Raw genomic sequence first — 16,499 nt, forward strand, 5'->3', positions numbered from 1 at the left:
TAATGCTTGTATGGGCTCTGGAAATTAAATTTTGTGTAGCTCCATTCATTGACATATGGTCACGACACACTACAGATACGTAGAAAAACTCATAAAGTTTTGTTCGGCTGAAGCCGCACTTCAGGTTTCTGCCGCCAGAGCGCTCGAGAGCGCAGTGACACAAAATGGCGACAGGAGCCGAGAAAGAGTATGTCGTGCTTGAAATGCACTCACATCAGTCAGTCATAACAGTGCAACGACACTTCTGGACGAAGTTCAACAAAGATCCACCAACTGCTAACTCCATTCGGCGATGGTAAGCGCAGTTTAAAGCTTCTGGATGCCTCTGTAAGCAGAAACCAACGGGTCGGCCTGCAGTGAGCGAAGAAACGGTTGAACGCGTGCGGGCAAGTTTCACGCGTAGCCCGCGGAAGTGGACGAATAAAGCAAGCAGGGAGCTAAACGTACCACAGCCGACGGTTTGGAAAATCTTACGGAAAAGGCTAAAGCAGAAGCCTTACCGTTTACAATTGCTACAAGCCCTGACACCCGATGACAAAGTCAAACGCTTTGAATTTTCGGCGCTGTTGCAACAGCTCATGGAAGAGGATGCGTTCAGTGCGAAACTTGTTTTCAGTGATGAAGCAACATTTTTTCTTAATGGTGAAGTGAACAGACACAATGTGCGAATCTGGGCGGTAGAGAATCCTCACGCATTCGTGCAGCAAATTCGCAATTCACCAAAAGTTAACGTGTTTTGTGCAATCTTACGGTTCAAAGTTTACGGCCCCTTTTTCTTCTGCGAAAAAAACGTTACAGGACACGTGTATCTGGACATGCTGGAAAATCGGCTCATGCCACAACTGGAGACCGACAGCGCCGACTTCATTTTTCAACAGGATGGTGCTCCACCCCACTTCCATCATGATGTTCGGCATTTCTTAAACAGGAGATTGGAAAACCGATGGATCGGTCGTGCTGGAGATCATAATCAGCAATTCATGTCATGGCCTCCACGCTCTCCCGACTTAACCCCATGCGATTTCTTTCTGTGGGGTTATGTGAAAGATTCAGTGTTTAAACCTCCTATATCAAGAAACGTGCCAGAATTGCGAGCTCGCATCAACGATGCTTTCGAACTCATTGATGGGGACATGCTGCGCCGAGTGTGGGAGGAACTTGATTATCGGCTTGATGTGTGCCGAATCACTAAAGGGGCACATATCGAAGATTTGTGAATGCCTAAAAAAACTTTTTGAGTTTTTGTATGTGTGTGCAAAGCATTGTGAAAATATCTCAAATAATAAAGTTATTGTAGAGCTGTGAAATCGCTTCAATCATTTGTAATAACCCTGTATTTGTCCTTATTAAAGATGGCCTCTTTGCTGAGTGAGTAAAGCCCAAATATACAGGGTGTTTCAAAATGAATACAGTAGAACCCCTCTAATCCGACGTTGGATGGTCCGTCACTCGGGTTAGTCCGACCATGCTCAGTCTCGCGAGCCTGTGCCGACTTGTCACTGACTGGACGCCTGTCGGGCCATTGTTGTGGTGTCTATCGCTGTGCATATTGTTATACTGTACGTTATTGTGCAGTTTTAACCTCTGTTGGGATTAAAAAACGTCGTTGTTTGCTTTATTTCGTCTTCTATACAGTACTTATTACTGTAGATTCATTGTGTGTACAGTTGTCTGTTTTTCAGCATGTCTGAAAAAAATGGTTCAAATGGCTCTGAGCACTATGGGACTGAACTGCTGAGTTCATCAGTCCCCTAGAACTTAGAACTACTTAATCCTAACTAACCTAAGGACAACACACACATCCATGCCCGAGGCAGGATTCGAACCTGCGACCGTAGCGGTCGCTCGGTTCCAGACTGTAGCGCCAGAACCGCTCGGCCACCAGCGGCCGGCAGCATGTCCGAATTCAAACGTAAACACAACTCTTTCACGAAATGAAAAATTAGCAGTGCTACAAAGACTGGACGAAGGAGAATCGCTCCAAAAAATTGCAAAAGAACTGAATGCAGGTGTTACGACAATTAAGGATTGGAGGAAGAATCGCAAAGACATTGAATCCTATACAGTTATGATTGATGGTGAAAATATTCAAAAGCCTAAACTTGAACTGCTTGATAACGCATTGTGGATGTGGTTTTGTCAAGTAAGAAGGAAAGGAACTCCAATATCCGAGCCAATTCTCAAAGAAAAAGCAATAGTTTTGCGCAAAAAAACTGGAAGCCGAAAGTAAATTTGCTGCCAGTGAAGGCTGGATTGATGGCTGGAAAACTCAGCATGTTGTCCGATTTGTTTCCATTTCCGGTGAAAAACTATCTGCCGATGCCGCAGCTGCTAAGGAGTTTTCTGTTAAGTTTCAAGAAATTGTAGAAGAAAATGAACTGTTACCCTGCCAAGTGTATAACATCGACGAGACAGGGCTGAACTTTAAAATTTTGCCAACAAAATCGCTCGCAGCTTCAAATGAATCCGTGGTAGCAACGAAACTTATAAAAGATAGAATAGCAGTCATTCCTTGTAGCAACGCAGATGCTACACACAAGCTCCCCTTGTTCGTCATTGTCAAATCTAACAAGCCCAGAGCATTCAAAAATATAAACTTATCTTCCTTGTCAGTTTATTACCGCAATCAAAAATCTGCTTGGATGAACTGCAACCTTTTTAAATCCTGGTTTTTCGACGAGTTTGTGCCATCGGTCTAAAAAGACTTGAAGCAAAAAAATCTGCCTGTTCGTGCTCTACTGCTGTTGATAACGCACCATCTGAGAAAGATTTGTTGAAAGGGGACATAAAGACATAAAAGCTCTCTTTCTGTCTTCTAATGTGACCTCACTTATCCAACCAATGGCTCAAATGGTTCAAATGGCTCTGAGCACTATGAGACTTAACTTCTGAGGTCATCAGTCCCCTCCAACCAATGGATCAGGGCGTTATCGAATGGTTAAAAAGGCGATATCGCAGGAAGTATATCAGCTCAATCTTGGAAAAATCTGAAGGAGGTCTTAACTTATTTGAGGCAATGAAATCTCTGAACATCAAAGATGCTATCTACATAATCGCTGCAGCGCGGGATGAACTGAAACCTGACACACTGCGGAAATCGTGGCGTAAGCTTTGGCCACAACTTATGACTGAAAATGGAGCATACCGAAGATGAGCAAAACAACGACGCACTGGAAATCGTTAAAGATCTACAAACTCTGGAGCCGAACGTCACTGCCATTGAAGCTGAAGAGTAGATCAACGAATGTGACAAAGACTGTGACACTTCTGAAGATCTCAATGACGACCAGATTGTTGCCTCTGATAGCCAGGAAACTGTGAATGAGAACTGGGACGGCGAAGACGGACCCCCCACCCGGATTTCACACAACGATGCAAAGAACGCTTTTGACATCGCCTTTCAATACGTCGAGCAGAATCAAACCTCAACCCCAATGGATGTTTTGTGGATAAAAAAATGGAAGGACACTGCAGCTAAATCTAGAATAACATCTGCCAAACAAAAATGTATCACTGACTTTTTTTCCAAGTAATTTGTTTCCGTTTTTAATGTAAAAACAATGCATACAGTATAATCATTTCTTAGTTTATACATACAGTAGTTTATTTCTTTGTAAAAAAATTCTCTTTTATATACAGTGCTATAAACATTTTTTAGTTTACAGTATATATTGTTTATACGTTATTAAGTACAGTACTGTAATTTGTTTGTCTTTTTTCCTTTTAAAACGAATACATGTTATAGTGTGTGTAGACGTTTTTTAGTTAATATATTGTTTAACACTGTGTAAAAAACATCTTTTTATATTACTGTAGATATCTTTCAGTTCTTAAATCGTTTATTTTTTTTGTACTAAATGTCTTTTTTATTTTTTGCAATAAATATTAAATTTTTCGGATAATCCGACCTTTTTTTCGTTCCGACCATGATCCCGGTCCCGAAGGTGACGGATTAGAGGGGTGCTACTGTATACGAGTTTTAAGGCTTTGTAGCACATATGACATTCACCTGACAATTATAAACAATACACCAAATGAAAGAGAAACACAAACAGTTTTTCTTACAATTATTCGGTGTGAATACTGATCACACATCGAGCCGATAGACAAGTTGTTCCGAAACCTTGATCAATGTGTCAGGAGTCACTGTTGCAATAACACTCTTTCTAAAGTCAGATACAGTACATCAGCTGGTATCCGAGGCACATACACATGATCGCGTCAGATCGTGCGTGAACGTGGAGGTCATGTATAAAACGCTGTGTCAACAGGCCCCATGCGCCCAATCCACCGGTCGGATACAACGTCGTTTAACCAGTCGCGTACTCAGTTATGCCAGTGTGGCGGCGCACCATACTGCTCCCAAATAAAGATGTGTTGTTCAGCTTCTTCCCATTGAGGCACGGGCCATAGGTGTAGCACATCAAGAGAAGAAACACCAGTTACAGTTGGTTCACCGATAAGGAAAAGCCCAATAACTTTCCTCGGGGACATTTCTTGGGGCTAAGCGTAAAAGACTCGAACTAGTTTAACATGATTTTCAGTCACTCTTTGTCATTCCGTACTCTTCCCATTGCGCACAGGTATACAAACAAAACTGAATTGTTCTTTCATTTGATGTATTACTTACAATTGTAAGTTGAACGTAATAAATGCTACAACGCCTTAAAACCGGTATGTCCGTTTTGAAACACCCTGTATTATTACAGAATCTGATTGCTCTTCCGGTATAATTCGATACAGACGCATGTGTTTGACTCAACGAATATTCTTTCAGATCTGGAATCACTTACTATCGTTAACTGACCAAATGTTTCGTCACTGAATCTAATCTTTGATTCCATAATCATAATTAACACTACACGTAGTAGGCAAGACGTGTACAATATTATAGGTTCAATTTGCTAATACACGGTTTTTTTCCTAATTTTCTTCCGTTGACTGAACTTCAATCGGTGAGGCAGATTATAACAACATATGATTTGTCTTCTCTATAACACACGGCTGGACACTGCCGTTGTAAAAGACGACACACTCCGTTTTTTACAGTGGGAGGTGCTCCGTCATCTGTCTTACAGTCTACACCTGTCACCTTACAATTGTCACGCGTTTGACCCCTCAAAGAATTACCCCTTAAAGGAGGCCCTGATATGTCAACATGTGATTTTCCCACTTGGTTCTGCGTCACTAATTTTCTCCTGGCTTCTTATACCCAGCAACTCGGCAGTGTGTCAATTATCAAGTATGTTAACTAAAAGGATATTGAAAGATACAACTAATCGCCGCAATCGTTCGATTGATTGAATATTATTTGTATTTCAGGGCAATACTAATAAAATAATGAAGGATCACAGTCTTCAGTGCTAAAGCGTAGAATGTGTCTTTGAACCGATTATTTATGAATAGAATTACATTCACATAATACTTAGTTATATATGTTCGGCGGACCTCAATTACTACTCTTGCAAAAGCAAATTTTGTGCGTGGGGATCAAAATCGTTAGTTAAATCAAAACTTAGAATAGTGAAATTTACAATTACTGAATGGCTACTAGAACAATAAATGAATGAATAACTGCAGTGCACAAGACGGTTAGAATAACACACCGTGATCTCACCGTAACTCTTACTCCCACGAATTTTAACGGCCATAACTTTTCAACTACACAAAAATCATTAACAACATTCTTTCATTGAAATATTAATATCTTGAAATAATCAATAAAACGCTGTAGCAAAGCTCGAATACGACAATGCACACATCGATACAAACAGTCACAGTAAGTAAACAAAATTAATCAAGATGGGTAAGTAAAAAAGAAACTACAGAAAATGGCAGTTTATCTCTCCCGTAGTTCTTACAAATACTAACTTCAAAATTCCATCTATTGCAGTTATTCAAATTTGGTTTGACGAGTACCATTACCTAGAAACAATCCGGACTTTCAAATTCAGAAATATTTTAAATTTTCATTCTTGCAACATTTATTGATTTAATTAAATGTCAAAATCATCATTTATGGAATACAGGCCAATAGGACTTGATATTGTTCATACTGTGCAAAACAATGACATGCCTTTTACACACATAAAAGTCTGTTGCTCATCATCATCATCATCATCATCATCATTTAAGACTGATTATGCCTTTCAGCGTTCAGTCTGGAGCATAGCCCCCCTTATAAAATTCCGCCATGATCCCCTATTCAGTGCTAACATTGGTGCCTCTTCTGATGTTAAACCTATTACTTCAAAATCATTCTTAACCGAATCCAGGTACCTTCTCCTTGGTCTGCCCCGACTCCTCCTACCCTCTACTGCTGAACCCATGCGTCTCTTGGGTAACCTTGCTTCTCCCATGCGTGTAACATGACCCCACCATCTAAGCCTGTTCGCCCTGACTGCTACATCTATAGAGTTCATTCCCAGTTTTTCTTTGATTTCCTAATTGTGGACACCCTCTTGCCATTGTTCCCATCTACTAGTACCTGCAATCATCCTAGCTACTTTCATATCCGTAACCTCAACTTTATTGATAAGGTAACCTGAATCCACCCACCTTTCGCTCCCGTACAACAAAGTTGCTCGAAAGATTGAACGGTGCACAGATAACTTAGTCTTGGTACTGACTTCCTTCTTGCAGAAGAGAGTAGATCGTAGCTGAGCGCTCACTGCATTAGCCTTGCTACACCTCGCTTCCAGCACTATGTTGCCATCCTGTGAGAATATCCATCCTAAGTACTTGAAACCGTCCACCTGTTCTAACTTTGTTCCTCCTATTTGGCACTCAATCCGTTTATATATCTTTCCCACTGACATTACTTTCGTTTTGGAGATGCTAATCTTCATACCATAGTCCTTACATTTCTGATCTAGCTCTGAAATATTACTCTGCAAACTTTCAATCGAATCTGCCATCACAACATCCGCATATGCAAGACTGCTTATTTTGTGTTCACATATCTTAATCTCACCCAGCCAGTCTATTGTTTTCAACATATGATCCATAAATAATATGAACAACAGTGGAGACAGGTTGCAGCCTTGTCTTACCCCTGAAACTACTCTGAACCATGAACTCAGTTTACCGTCAACTCTAACTGCTGCCTGACTATCCATGTAAAGACCTTTAATTGCTTGCAAAAGTTTGCCTCCTATTCCATAATCTCGTAGAATAGACAATAACTTCCTCCTAGGAACCCGGTCATATGCCTTTTCTAGATCTATAAAGCATAGATACAATTCCCTGTTCCACTCATAACACTTCTCCATTATTTGTCGTAAGCTAAAGATCTGGTCCTGACAACCTCTAAGAGGCCTAAACCCACACTGATTTTCATCCAATTGCTCCTCAACTAATACTCGCACTTTCCTTTCAACAATACCTGAGAAGATTTTACCCACAACGCTGATTAAAGAGATACCTCTGTAGTTGTTACAATCTTTTCTGTTTCCATGTTTAAAGATTGGTGTGATTACTGCTTTTGTCCAGTCTGATGGAACCTGTCCCGACTCCCAGGCCATTTCAATTATCCTGTGTAGCCATTTAAGACCTGACATTCCACTGTACTTGATGAGTTCCGACTTAATTTCATCCACCCCAGCTGCTTTATTGCACTGCAATTTATTGACCATTTTCTCCACTTCCTCAAACGTGATCCTATTTCCATCATCATTCCTATCCCATTCTACCTCGAAATCTGAAACATTACTGATCGTACTTTCACCTACATTGAGCAACTCTTCAAAATATTCCCTCCATCTGCCCAAGGCATCCATAGGATTCACCAGCAGTTTTCCTGACCTGTCCAAAATACTCGTCATTTCCTTCTTACCTGCCTTTCGAAGACTGCTAATTACACTCCAGAATGGTTTTCCAGCAGCTTGACCCAATGTCTCCAACCTGTTTCCAAAGTCTTCCCAAGATCTCTTCTTGGATGCTGCAATTATCTGTTTGGCTTTGTTTCTTTCTTCAACATAACTTTCTCTGTCTACCTGAGTTCTAGTATGTAGCCATTTTTTATACGCCTTCTTTTTCCTTTTACAGGCTGCCTTGACTGTGTCATTCCACCAAGCTGTTTGCTTCCTCCTACTTTTACACACTACTGTTCCAAGACATTCTTTAGCCATTTCTAGTACTGTGTCCCTGTACCTTGTCCATTCCTTTTCCAATGACTGTAATTGACTACATTCAACTAACTGGTACCTTTCTGAGATCGCTGTTATGTACTTGTGCCTGATTTCCTTATCCTGAAGTTTCTCCACTCTTATCCTCCTACATATGGACCTGACCTCCTGCACTTTCGGCCTCGCAATCCCAATTTCACTGCAGATTAAATAATGATCAGTGTCATCAAAGAATCCCCTGAATACACGTGTGTCCCTCACAGCCTTCCTGAATTCCTGATCTGTTATTATATAGTCAATGACAGATCTGGTTCCCCTGCTTTCCCAAGTATACCGGTGAATGTTCTTATGTTTAAAAAAGGAGTTTGTGATTACTAAGCCCATACTGGCACAGAAATCCAAGAGTTGCTGCCCGTTCCTGTTGGCCTCCATATCCTCTCCAAATTTACCCGTAACCTTTTCATACCCTTCTGTTCGATCTCCAATCCTGGCGTTAAAATCACCCATGAGCAGAACACTGTCCTTGTCCTTTACTCTAACAACTACATCACTGAGTGCCTCATAAAAACTATCCATCTTATCTTGATCAGTCCCTTCACAATGCGAATATACTGACACAATCCTAATTTTCTTGCTAGACACTGTCAAATCTATCCACATCAGTCGTTCGTTTACATACCTTATTGCAACTACGCTGGGTTCCATTTCTTTCCTGATGTAAAGCCCTACACCCCATTGTGCTATTCCTGCTTTGACTCCTGACAAGTAGACCTTGTATTCTCCCACTACTTCTTCTTCTTTCTCACCCCTTACCCGAATGTCACTAACAGCTAAAACGTCCAGCCCCATCTTACTTGCAGCCTCTGCCAGCTCTACCTTCTTCCAAGAGTAGCCCCCATTGATATTAATAGCTCCCCATCTCATTACCATTTGTTTGCCAAGTCGTATCTTAGGAGTCCCTGGTTTGTCAGTTAGAGGTGGGACTCCGTCACCTACAAAGGTCCGAGGCATTTTGCTCTGATTGTTGCCAGCATCATATTTAAAGTACCAGGGAAGCAGGTTGCTAGCCTTACTTGCCCCGAGTCCCATTGGGTTTTACCCCTAACGGCTGAGGGACTAACCGGTGGATTTGGTAGTCTTTGCCGTATGAGCACAAAGGTAACCACGACTCAGAATATGTCCGAGATGCCCAGCCTTATTCCAAAGTAACTGGTATCCCGACTGTCGGGACCACTTACTTGGCCACTCATACGTTGCTTGTGGTTCATGAACTAGGACATGACTACAGGAACCCACACCATGAGTCTGTTGCTTTTGTCTTACAATTTGTACTGCTGTAGACGCGCAGTAGTAGATCGGCGGCGATCATGTTCCACTATTCCACTATTTCGTAGCTCGCTTTCTGCAGCTAAAGTTTCTGGGCCAAGTGATCGCTACACTTCCTTCTGTGATCCGCTACTTCTTTTGAAGGGCTGCTGCTACTCATCGTCACCAAAAATTGTTTTCCGTAACGCCAAAGATATTGCTGTGTGCCAGCACTTAGACTATGTTGTGATTCGTACATATTACTAAGGGTGGCTAGCATATCGTTTTAAAAAACAGTTTTCGTTTTTCATTAAATTTTTTAGTTACAAAGAAAACATATCATTATTTCACAATCCTGATACAATATTTGACTTGATCAGTGATAATCACTAATAAACATTATTACACATGTGAAAAAGCAAAGAAATATTTATATACTTGTGGTTACTATGTTGCAGTGTTACAAGCGTTTACCTTGCAAACAAGTGGTGAGTGATGCTGTGGAATAGGTGTCCCATCGTTAGTCTTCATCCTCCTTACGGAAGTTATAGAACTTCTAGCATCTGAAAACCTCTGGTAATAGTGCAAACATCAGTCACAATGAAAGAATGAGACACGCCTGGAGTAGTGCTCATTTAAACTGATGTCACAACATTTTTAATAAGGTTAGTATTTACTGTGACCCCTTTCTAAGGAATTCCTTTTGGCTCCAACAGATGAATTCCTAGGTATACAAAAAGTCTTAATTTTTTAACATAATTGTACAACAGATTGATGTTAGTCACATAGGCAAGTAGTTCCGGATGTAGACCCACCAATCCATGAAAACATAATTGACTTGCAGCTTGTTTATTCCAACGTCTGAGACCAGTCATTGTCCTAACGATACGCTACAACCTGCCTCTGTAGGCGAACAAGTGTTTTCGATTAACTGTATAAAGTAGCACAAATGTTCAACCAGGATAGTTTGCCTATTTCTGTTGAGCAGATTTAGCTGATTTGCTATTATACAACTGTTTATCCCAGGGTGTGTCGTTTCGGCGGCCGTACAATGACTGGAAAGAACTGTAAAACGATCTTCATTCTTTTGATGGATGAGTTTCAGTATTTCAGATTTCTCTGTGTCATCCTCCATTTCAGTGGTCGTATGACCAACTGGATAGATGATTTCATAGGACTTTTCGACGAGATGTTCGGTAGAATTTCACTTTCGAATTCACTGAACGATTAACACCCTGGTCTGCTGTTACCTTACTTAAGTTCAGCTTAAAATTTGTCTGTTTTGCATTGTCAAATTCCACATATTGTACTGTATTTTATGTGTCTGCTAGTTGCGAGCTGGCGTCCTCTTGGGTAAAACATTCCGGAGGTAAAATAGTCCCCCATTCGGATCTCCGGGCGGGAACTACTCAAGAGGACGTCGTTATCAGGAGAAAGATAACTGGCGTTCTGCGGATCGGAGCGTGGAATGTCAGATCCCTTAATCGGGCAGGTAGGTTAGAAAATTTAAAAAGGGAAATGGATAGGTTAAAGTTAGATATAGTGGGGATTATTTGGTCAGGTGAATACAGGGTTATAAATACAAAATCGAATAGAGGTAATGCAGGAGTAGCTTTAATAATGAATAGGAAAATAGGAGTGCGGGTAAGCTACTACAAACAGCATACTGAACGCATTATTGTGGCCAAGATAGACACGAAGCCCACGCCTACTACAGTAGTACAAGTTTACATGCCAACTAGCTCTGCAGATGATGCAGAAATTGATGAAATGTATGATGAGATAAAAGAAATTATTCAGGTAGTGAAGGGAGACGAAAATTTAATAGTCATGGGTGACCGGAATTCGACAGTAGAAAAAGGAAGAGAGAGAAAAGTAGTAGGTGAATATGAATTGGGGCTAAGAAATGAAAGTCGAAGCCGCCTGGTAGAATTTTGCACAGAGCGTAACTTAATCATAGCTGACACTTGGTTCAAGAATCATGAAAGAAGGTTGTATACATGGAAGAACCCAGGAGATACTAGAAAGTTTCAGATAGATCACATAAAGGCGGTAAGACAGAGATTTAGGAACCAGGTTTTAAATTGTAAGACGTTTCCAGGGGCAGATGTGGACTCTGACCGCAATCTATTGGTTATGAACTGTAGATTAAAACTGAAGAAACTGCAAAAAGGAGAGAATCTCACTAGGGGTAAGATAGATACTGTCTACAGGAAAATTAAAGAGACCTTTGGAGAAAATAGAACCACTTGTATGAACATCAAGACCTCAGATGGAAACCCAGTTCTAAGCAAAGAAGGGAAAGTAGATAGGTCGAAGGAGTATATAGAGGGTCTATACAGGGGCGTTGTTCTTGAGGACAATATTATGGAAATGTAAGAGGATGTAGATGAAGATGAAGTGGGAAATACGATATTACGCGAAGAGTTCGACAGAGCACTGAAAGACTTAAGTCGAAACAAGGCCCCGGGAGTAGACAAAGTTCCATTAGAGCTACTGATAGCCTTGGGAGAGCCAGTCCTGAGAAACCTCTACCATCTGGTGAGCAAGATGTATGAGACAGGCGAAATTCCCTCAGACTTCAAGAAGAACATAATAATTCCAATCCCAAAGAAAGCAGGTGTTGACAGATTTGAAAAATACCGAACTATCAGTTTAATAAGTAATAGCTGCAAAATACTAACTCGAATTCTTTACAGACGAATGGAAAAACTGGTAGAAGCTGACCTCGGGGAAGATCAGTTTGGATTTCGTAGAAATGTTGGAACACGTGAGGCATTACTGACCCTACGACTTATCTTAAACGAAAGATTAAGGAAAGGCAAACCTACGTTGCTAGCATTTGTAGATTCAGAGAAAGCTTTTGACAATGTTGACTGGAATACTCTCTTTCAAATTCCGAAGGTGGCAGGGGTAAAATACAGGGAGCGAAAGGCTACTTACAATTTGTACAGAAACCAGATGGCAGTTATAAGAGTCGAGGGGCATGAAAGGGAAGCAGTGGTTGGGAAGGGAGTGAGACAGGGTTGTAGCCTCTCCCCGATGCTATTCAATCTGTATATTGAGAAAGCAGTAAAGGAAACAAAAGAAAAGTTCGGAGTAGGTTTTAAAATCCATGTAGAAGAAATAAAAACTTTGAGGTTCGCCGATGACATTGTAATTCTGTCAGAGACAGCAAATTACCTGGAAGAGCAGTTGAACGGAATGGACAGTGTCTTGAAAGGAGGATATAAGATGAAAATCAACAAAAGCAAAACGAGGATAATGGAATGTAGTCGAATTAAGTCGGGTGATGCTGAGAGGAATTAGATTAGGAAATGAGACGCTTGAAGCAGTAAATGAGTTTTGCCGTTTGGGGATCAAAATAACTGATGATGGTCGAAGCAGAGAGGATACAAAATGTAGATTGGCAATGGCAAGGAAAGCGTTTCTTGTTATATCCTAGCCAGTAATGCCACCCGAGCCCGCTGCCAAAAGGTTGGCAGCATCAAAGTCCGGACGCCGTCCGCATAAGCAGCGCCAGTGAGACAGGAAATCGCCGCAAGTCTGCGCGCGCCACCGCTGGCTTCTGGGTTCTTAAGCGCTGGAGTCGCGAGCGCTAGGACAGTTCTGGATTCGCCGCTCAGTTGTATACTCGCCACCGAATTGCGTACTTGCTAGTCAGTTGTGTGTTCATCGCAGCAGAGTTGTTGTTTGTCGTCAGCCGACGCTGACCTAGCCGCTCCGACTCGAACTAGACAGATTTCTGTAGACACCGAGTTCACTACTGTGTTTCTGTATCTTCGTTAATAAAGATAAGTACCGACTTTTATTTAATCAGATTGTTTGGGTTTTCATCTTTCTGTTCACTGTTCCAGCGGACCGGTCGGCCCGCTATTAAAAGTGTGGCGGTGACTTCGTAAGCCGTTTCTACAGCGAATTGCTTGTCGCTACGAACACCGCCACAAAACTGGCGACGAGACTGCCGAACTCGTGTGCAGGGCTGGTTCAACTTGTTTCTGGTTATACTAATTATAGCGATAAAATTTTGGGGGCTGGTTTAATTTGTGTTCACTATGTCTGCCGACTTACAACAATTGATCTTGTTACAGAGTCAGCAAATACAAAGTCTGGTGGAAGCAGTCGCCAAACAAGCGGCTAATCCTCCAACACAAAAGGAACAAGCACAGGCAGCACCACCTTTCCGTGCTTTTGATGCATCACGAAAAGAATGGCGAGAATATTTCGCGCAGTTGCAGGCGCACATGACAGTCTTCAAAATCACAGGTACTGAGCGGCAGCGTTATTTAATTTCCACTGCAGGCGTGGAAGTCTATCGACTACTTTGTAAGTTGTTCCCGGAATCCCAGCCAGAAGCTTTAGACTATGACGTTGTTGTTAACAAGCTTGCTGAGTATTTCGAGTCGCGAGTTCATGTGGCAGCAGCCAGATTCAAGTTCTTCAGATTAAAGAAACTGCCACATCAATCTAATAAACAGTGGTTAACAGATTTACGGGGCCTCACCCGTCAGTGCCGATTTAATTGTGTGTGTGGAGCTTCCTACAGTGATGTCATGTTACGAGACGCTATTACTCAAAACATTGCAGATTCTCGTATTCGTGCTGCTATCTTAAAGTTGCCTGACCCGTCATTAGAGACTGTGATGAACATCATTGAAGCCCAAGATACTTTTGACTATGCTGAGTGTGAGTTAGATCAGCCATGTATTTCTCAAATTGCCTGTGCTAAGCAAGTTATGTCACGCCCGCGGCCCCACCGGCAGAGTCAGACTGTAAACACTAGCCGGCCGCGTCATGTTAAACACATTCGTCAGCCGCGTGTGCAAAACGATAGCGTTAAGTCTTGCCCTAAGTGTGTTCTTGCTCGTCCTCGTGAACGTTGCCCGTTGAGAAACGCGATTTGTCACTTTTGTCAAAGGAAAGGACACATCCAGACTGTTTGTTCGCGTAAACGCAAGAACAATTCTAGTGCTGCCCAGCCCATGGATATTCATGTTCTTCAAAGCCAGCCCGCCCAGAAGGTCGCGTTTAAAGACTCTTCCACGGTTCGTGTGGGTAATAAACTTGTTCGCCATAAGCCACCCACCCAGCCCTCTGCTATGCGACCCAAGCGTAATTCCAACGCTGTAAAAAGTAATGTACAGACTGCAAGTGAAGCGGGAGTTGTTCCACCCGCCCAACCCACGAGTTGTCGTAAGCAGCGAACACGCGCTAAGCGCACTGATTTTGTCTTCCGCCTCCACTGCACCGATCCAGAGACAGTGTAATAAACTATTTGTGAAGCTACGCATCCAGGATAAGACCTTCAATTTTCAATTAGACACTGGTGCGTCTGTGACTCTCATAAATAGTGCTACGTATGCGGCTATCGGCCGCCCTAAACTTTCAGCGGCAAAACATTCTTTGGCTACTTATAGTGGAGAACAAATTCCTGTGTTAGGTGTATGTAGCGTGCCAGCCACATTCCGTGGCAATACAAAAACAGTTTCATTCACAGTGCTCCGCACTACAGACAGTGTAAACATTTTCGGATTAGACTGTTTTGACTTGTTTGGCCTGTCTATCCAAGACAATGTGTTGCAAATTAATTCTGGTGTTGTTCCTCAAGACAGCATAACCTATTTGTGTAAACGATACAGTGACATATTTAAAGACGAACTAGGTTGTGCTGCGAACTTTGCCGCTCATATTACGTTAAAAGATAATGCTCAGCCTCGATTTTGTCGTGCTCGTCCAGTGCCTCACGCCCTCCGGGCACCTGTAGAAGATGAACTTCGTCGTTGGCAAACCAACGGTGTTATTCAACCCGTTTCAGCGAGCCAGTGGGCTTCTCCCTTAGTTATTATAAAGAAACCGTCTGGCAAGTTACGTTTGTGTGCTGATTTTAAGTCGACAGTTAATCCTCAGACTGTCATTGATTCTTTTCCTTTGCCTAGACCGGACGAGCTGATGGATAAGTTAGGGAAAGCTCGTTTCTTTTCCAAAATTGATCTCCGTGAAACATATTTGCAATTGCCCCTCGACGAGCAATCACAACAGTATTTTGTCATAAACACGTCGTTGGGGTTGTTCCGTTTTCTGCGTTTGCCTTTTGGTTGTGCGTCAGCTCCAGCTGTTTTTCAGCGTTTTTTGTCACAACTTCTGGCTAATGTGCCATCGTGTTGCAACTATTTAGACGATATTGTTGTGTCCGGTCGGACGCCTGCTGAACATTTCCGTAATTTGGAGTGTTTGTTTAAAGTGTTGTCTCAGGCAGGCCTACGTTGCAACATCGATAAATGTTCATTTTTCCTTACGGAGTTGGAGTATCTGGGACATGTTATTAATGCTCAAGGCATTCATCCCTCCCAGTCACATTTAGCAGCTATTCGTGATTTGCCCGCCCCTCGCAATCTGCAGGAATTGCAAGCAGTTCTTGGCAAATTGACGTATTATATTAGGTTTATACCTAATGCATCACAGATTGCTGCATCGTCTCCGCCGTAAGAATGTTCCGTTTGTGTGGTCAGCTGATTGCCAATCAGCCTTTCAGTAGCTTAAAGAGGTTTTATTGAATGATCGTTGTCTGGTCCATTACGACCCTAACAAGCCTCTGGTGTTAGCTTGTGATGCCTCTTCTTTCGGCCTCGGTGCTGTGTTGTCTCACCGAGTCGGTAACACCGAACGTCCTATTGCGTTCGCATCTAAATTGCTAAACAAAGCTCAGTGTAATTATAGCCAATTGGACAAGGAAGCGTTGGCTATTGTGTTCGGTGTCACAAAATTCCATCACTACCTCTATGGTAGACCATTCTATTTAGTAACAGATCACAAGCCCCTGACGTCACTGTTTCATCCGTCTAAACCAGTTCCTCAGCGGACAGCTCAGAGACTACAACGTTGGGCTCTTTTGTTATCACAATACCAGTATGAGATACTGTATCGCCCTACAGCTCAGCATGCAAACGCTGACACGCTTTCTAGATTGCCGATTGCTGCGGATAATGTCTTCGATTCCTCTGACGACTCTTGCCATCAGATTGACGCCGATGAGCATCAATCCCTCCGGGATTTTCCGATTGATTATCG

The sequence above is a fragment of the Schistocerca americana genome, chromosome 6, assembly GCF_021461395.2.
Source record: "Schistocerca americana isolate TAMUIC-IGC-003095 chromosome 6, iqSchAmer2.1, whole genome shotgun sequence".
NCBI classification, from domain to species: Eukaryota; Metazoa; Arthropoda; class Insecta; order Orthoptera; family Acrididae; genus Schistocerca; species Schistocerca americana.